We start from the raw sequence: 6357 nt of genomic DNA on the forward strand, positions 1-6357 counted from the left end.
CAGGGCTCCCCTCCTGCCCTAACTAGTGTGGCAGCCAGAGGGCGCAAGGTGGCAGAACCTGGACCTTGTGGGCCAGGGCGCCCTCTGCTGGTTTGGGGCCAGCAATGGGAAGGGAGCCTGGGGTATTTGGAATCTGCCCCCTGTGCTCTGGGCTACTTGCAGCAGCTTCACCTTCTAATGCTCTCCTGCTTGGGAACTGCCGGCCTTCCTCTCTCCCCACCCCTGGAAGGCCCAGCAACTGTCTCCACTGCCTGCGCTCAGGCAGCCGGAGGGGATGGGGAGGCGACTCCTTATCTTGCCCGTAGCTGCTGTGGTTCCACCTGCGCAGGACCTGCCATCTCCAGGTTTCCTCCTTCAGAGGAGCCCCTCCCCCATGCAGCCCCTTGACTTGGTCTTGTAAGCCCCTGGGTCCTGGCAGAGTCAGTCAGGCACCCCCTGGGGCTGGGCTTTCCCTCCTTCCGTACCAGGGATGAGGTCCTGCTGGCCTGGCTTTGGTTCCAGAGCTTGGCATGGCTCTGAGAAGGACTTTGGGCCAGAGCTGTGGAATTGGTGCTTTGTTCATTCCAAGACCAAAAGCCATTGATTCTGGATGGCTATGACCTTGAGTAAGTCACTTCTCCCTTCCAGGCTCCAGGTGTCCCTTTCATTCATTAAAATGAACATTTATTGAGCACCCTCTATGGGCCATGTTTAGATACTAGGGATACAGCGGTGAATAAAACTGTCCCTCAAAAATCCCTGACCTCATAGAGCTGATATTCTAGTGAGGGAGACAGACAAAAACAGAGAAGCAAATATTGGAGGTTGTTAAGTCCTACAGAACAAAATGAGGGAGGAAATATCAAGTATGAGCTGAGAAGTTAACACATGAACAAAGACTTTAAGGAAGTGAGGGGACAAGCTATGGGGATATGGGAAAGAAGACCATTCTAGGCCAAGGGGGCAGCATATGCAAAGGTCCTGAGGCAGGAACAGGACTGGCAGGTTCAAAAGACAGGGAAGATGCCACTGTGGCTGGAGCAGAACAAGCAAGGAGGAGCCAAGTTCTGGAGGTGAGGGAGCCAAGGTCAGGGCCAGAGCACGGAGGGCCTTGGAGGTCATTTTGGCTTTTACTCTGAGACAGGGAGCCCCTGGAGGGTTTGAGGCAGACAAATGACACAATTTAATTTTTATTTTAACATGATTGCCCTGGCTGCTGTAATGAACTGTAGTTGGATCCAGGGTAGCAGTAGGTAGATGGGTTAGGAACCCATTGTAATAATCCAGGTGAGACATGATGGTGCCCCAGACCAGGATGTTAACAGTGGGGTCGGTGAGAGGCAGCAGCAGAATTTCAGGAGGAGACACTGATACACCACCGTTGGGAGCTGCTCCCTGCGCTGCCTAGCAATGGTCAACCCCTCTGTGTTCTTCCACATTGTCAGCGAGCCCTTGGGCTGCATCTCCTTCAGGCTGTTTGCAGACAAAGTTCCAAAGACAGCAGAAAACTTGCGTGCTCTGAGCACTGGGGAGAAAGGATTTGGTTATGAGGGTCCTCCTTTCACAGAAGTATTCCGGGATTTATGTGCCAGGGTGGTGCCATCATGGCACTGGTGGCATCCAGCTACAATGAGAAATTTGATGATGAGAATTTCACCCTGAAACACACAGGTCCTGGCACCTTGTCCGTGGCAAATGCTGGACCCAATACAAGTGGTTCCCAGTTTCTCATCTGCACTGTCAAGACTGAGTGGCCGGATGGCAGGTGTGTGGTCTTTGGCAAGGTAGAAAAGGTCACGAACGGTGTGGCAGCCGTGGACCACTCTGGATCCAGCAACGGCAAGACCAGCAAGAAGCTCACCATTGCTGTCTGTGGACAAATCTAGTAAATCTGACTCGTGCCTTATCTTAAACAGCCCATTCCTTCCGTAGCTCAGTAGAGCATCCCTCACCCTCATCTGCTCGTGACATCCTATAATCTTTGTGCTTTTGCTGCAGTGCTTTGGGTTTCACATTTTCCATTCCCCGCTCCAAGTCTAGCTGAATTGCAGAGTTAAGTTTATGATTATGAAATAAAAGCTAAACAACAACAGAGAGAGAGACCTAGACAGATTGAGGATAATGTCAAAGTTTTGGACCCAAATTACTAGAAGAATGGAACTGCCATCAACAGAAATGGAGAAAACTACAGAGTGTGGGGCAGGGGGCTGGCTTGGGGTGGGTCAGGAGATCATTTTCAGATGTGCTACATTTGAGATTCAGGTGCAGGTGTCAATGAGTTAGATACACGAGCCTGGGATTCAGGGGTCGGGTCTGGGCTGGAGATAGAAGCTTGGCATCCCCTGTCCTGACCCAGAAGTCCTGGCCCCAAACCACACACTCCACCACCTGTTACCTGGGGAGCTGGTTGAAATGCAGATTCCTGCCCCCTCCTAATTCTCCTGCCCAGGGTTCTGATTCAGTAGGTTGTGGGTGAGGCCTGACTGTTTTTGAACAAAACTATCGCAGGTGATCCTGAGGAGCTGACAGGTTTGGGAACTGTAGCTAAATCTACATACGGTAAAATTTACTTTGATTTTTTTTTGGAATGAATGATTCTTTAAATTCTATAGTGCTTTACAATTTTCAAAAGTTTCACACACATGATTTCATATAATTCCATAATAACCCTGTTTTTCCCCTAACCCTCTACTGCACCTCCCCCTTCCCTGTCCCCACTGGTAACACCTAGTTTGTTCTCTGTATCTAGGAGTCTGTTTCTTTTTTTTTTTTTAATTATGGACATTTATTTTATTTTATTTTTTTATGTTGGGGGTAGGAGTTTATTAATTTACTTATTTATTTTTGCTGTGTTGTGTCTTCGTTTCTGTGTGAGGGCTTTCTCTAGTTGCGGCGAGCGGGGGCCACTCTTCATTCTTTTTTGTTTTATTCACCAGTTTGTTGTATTTTTTTTTTTTTAGATCCCGTATATAAGTGATATCATACAGTATTTGTCTTTCTCTGTACTTTGATGATTTTTGACAGATGTAAAGTCATGCCACCAGTACTACAGTGAAGATATGGAATATATACATCCCCCCCAAAAGTTCTCCTCTGCCTCTCTGCAGTCGATTCCCTTTTCCCACCCCAGTCCCTGGAAACCACTGATCTGTTTGCCTTTTCCAAACTGTCACCTGTATGGAGTCATGTAGTACCTGGCCTTTTGTGTCTGTCTTCTTTTATCCAGTATGTTTTATTTGGAAGTTTTATACAAAACTGAGCTTTAAAGTCTTCCCTAATATTTTATACCACAGTTTCTAATCCTAATATATATTATGAAGAATGAAGTATGAAATTTTCATCAAGACTTCCAAACGTCCCCCAATACCCACCAGACTACTTAGATGCTGTGTAAATATTTTGGTTTTCTGTGGGTGCCCTGCTCTGAAAAAAGGCTGGGAAGTCTTTCTCCAAGGCATACCCACTGCTTGGGGAAGGCACGGGGAACTGTGAGAAAGTGAGAGTGGGGATGGGTCGGGGCAAGAACCAGGTCTCCTTCTCACTCCTGCTGGACCACTTCTAATCTGCTCTTCCCCCCACCCCGCTACTGCCACAACAGTGTGCAAACCAAGAGACAAGGGGCTTTGCTATGAGTAAATGGCAGCTTTTGGGCATTGGCTGTTTGCCAACTGTTTCGCCTGCTTGGGGAGCTCTTTTTTTCCTTCCGGTTTCTTAGCCGAATTGTAAATGCTGGAGAATTCCCTGGCGGTCCAGTGGTTAGGACTCCGCACTTTCATTGCTGAGGGCCCTTGCTCAATCCCTGGTGGGGGAACTAAGATCCCTTAAACAGCAGGGCGGCCAAAAAAAAAAAAAAAAAAATGAAGGGATACTGGAGAAGAGCCCTCCCTGCAAACCTACTAGTAACAGCGTAGGCCCTGCGGGCAGAGAAAACTGGCTTGAGTTGTCTCAGCCCCTTCTAGCTCTATGACCATGGGCAAGTGTCCTGACCTCTCTCGAGACTCAGTTTTCTGCTCTGTAAAATGGGATTACACTCAAGCCGACCTCACCGGATGTTGTGAGGATCCATTGAGCTAATGCAGGTGAGCGCGGTGCCTGGCACAGAGGGAGTGCTGCACTGAGGGTCACTGGTATCACAGTGACCCTCCAGACGATGACCGTGAATCAGGATGGACTTGGGTGGTCTGCCTGAGTCAGAGGAAAAAGTGGGGCAGGGAGAAGGAGGGTGTCTCTGTAAACAGGTAATCTAATTTCCAATTTCACCTCTGCCACTTAATTATCTGTACCCCTTGAGCCAGGTCCTTCTCCTCTCTGTAAAATGTGTTTCCTTCATTAAAATGAAGGGGCATGACCAGATTTGCCCTCCAAGATCACTCCCAGATGGTCCGGGAAGTGGTTCTCAAACTTTAGAGTCCAAACTTTACAGTGCATCCGAATCACCTGGAGAACTTGTTAAAACACAGATTGCTGCTCCCCCCGCCCCCCAGTTTCTGATTCAGTAAGTCTGGGGTGGAGCCTAAACAATGTGTATTTCTAACAAGTTCCCTGGTGATGCTGATGTTGCTGGTACAGGGACCCCACTTTGAGAACCGCTGCTTTGGGCCACCGTAGAACCTGGACTCTCTTCTCCACTGAGTCCAGCGTCCATCCAATCTCAGAGGCCCAGGGTCAGTGAGGGGCTGGTTAAAGGTTCAAGAGGAGCCAATCCTTGATAGGGCCTGGGAGAATTTTCTCTCCCTACTCCACCCAGGACTTGAAATCTCTCAAGTCACCTGAAAGAAAAAGCTAGACCCTGTTTGGAGCACGGATTCCTTCTCCCCAGGGTTATGCTGTGGCCATTGCATCAGGGCCCTGGAGGAAGTGCTCTAAGATGGAAACAACTGGTAATCAGGCCCTAGGGCAAATGGAGAGGCTGCTCCAGAGCCTAAGGACTCGGGCCATCCCCCTGCCAGGAGCTGCACGCAGGGCTGGGGTCCAGCGCTGGAGCTAACAACTCCTCCTTCACCTGTGTTTATTTCCAACGAACAAGAAAAGCCCAGGTTCATTGTTGAAATTTAGAGAAACAGAATGAGGAAACTAAAATCGTTAGTGTTAACATTCTGAGATAGTGTCTTCCGGTTAAAAATTTTAAAAAAAATCTTTTATTACTTAAGCTGGGTGGCTGGGTAGTGCTCCATTAGTGTTTATTTTATTGTTATTAATATTATTATTATTTTTGGCCGCACCGTGCAGCATGCAGGAATCCTACTTCCCTGACCAGGGATGGAACCCATGTCCCGTGCAGTAGAAGCACAGAGTCCTAACCACTGGACCGCCAGGGAAGTCCCGATTTTATTATACGTCTTTAAATGGAACATATGCATTATGTTTCGGTTGAATTGTGTCCCCCAAAAGTTAATATGTTGAAGTCCTAACACCAGTACCTCAGAATGCAACTTTATTTGGAAATAGATTTGTTATAGTTGTAATTAGTTAGGATGAGGTCATACTGGAGAAGTATGGGTCCCTAATATCCACTACAGCTGTTATCCTTATAAAAAGGGGAAATTTGGATGCAGACACACACACGTGGAGAAGGCCATTGGTAAACTGGAGTTCCGCTACCAAGGAACTACCAAAAGCTAGGACCAAGGCCTGGACCAGATCCTTCCCAAGCACCTTCAGAGGGAGCATGACCCTGCCAACACCTTGATCTCAGAGTCCTGGCCTCCAGAACTGTTTAGTTCTGTTTAGTTTCTGTTGTTTCATTCACCCAGTTTGTGGTACTTTGTCAAGGCAGCCCTAGGAAACTAATACACATTACATACCCTCTTTTGTTCACAGTTTTATTTTTTATTTCATTTATTTATTTTTAAATTTTTGGCCGCCTCTCACGATATGAGGGATCTTAGTTACCCAACCAGGGATCGAACCCATACCCTGTGCAGTGGAAGCGCAGAGTCTTAACCACTGGACCACCGGGGAAGTCCCTGTTCACAGTTTTAAAAAGAGGATATATAAGTGTAATACAAGAAACACCCATGTATCCTCCACCCTAAATTTGTAGTTTTTTTCTCTGTGAATATATATCTACATCATCATGGTCGACTTACAGCTTTGCACCTTGCCTTTTACTTTTCTCAGCTATATGTTTTGGAAACCTTTCCACATTCAACAATTGATCTGTATTATTATCTATTTTATTATTATTTTTTGGCTGCATTGGGTCTTCATTGCGGTGCGCGGACTTCTTACTGTGGTGGCTTCTCTTGTTACGGAGCACGGGCTCTAGACGCGTAGGCTTCAGTAGTTGCAGCACGCAGCCTCACTAGTTGTGGCCCGCAGGCTCTAGAGTGTAGGCTCAGCAGTTGTGGTGCACGGGCTTAGTTGCTCCGCGGCATG

At 47.5% G+C, this 6357-nt stretch overlaps 1 pseudogene; it reads left to right on the forward strand.

The window, feature by feature from the left end:
• The first annotated feature begins 1382 nt into the window (after positions 1–1382).
• Positions 1383–2103, forward strand: LOC114884129 (annotated as a pseudogene).
• The last annotated feature ends 4254 nt before the right edge of the window (positions 2104–6357 follow it).

This window comes from Monodon monoceros, unplaced genomic scaffold (assembly GCF_005190385.1).
Source record: "Monodon monoceros isolate NGI ecotype Baffin Bay Population unplaced genomic scaffold, NGI_Narwhal_1 Super_Scaffold_5, whole genome shotgun sequence".
Taxonomy (NCBI): Eukaryota; Metazoa; Chordata; class Mammalia; order Artiodactyla; family Monodontidae; genus Monodon; species Monodon monoceros.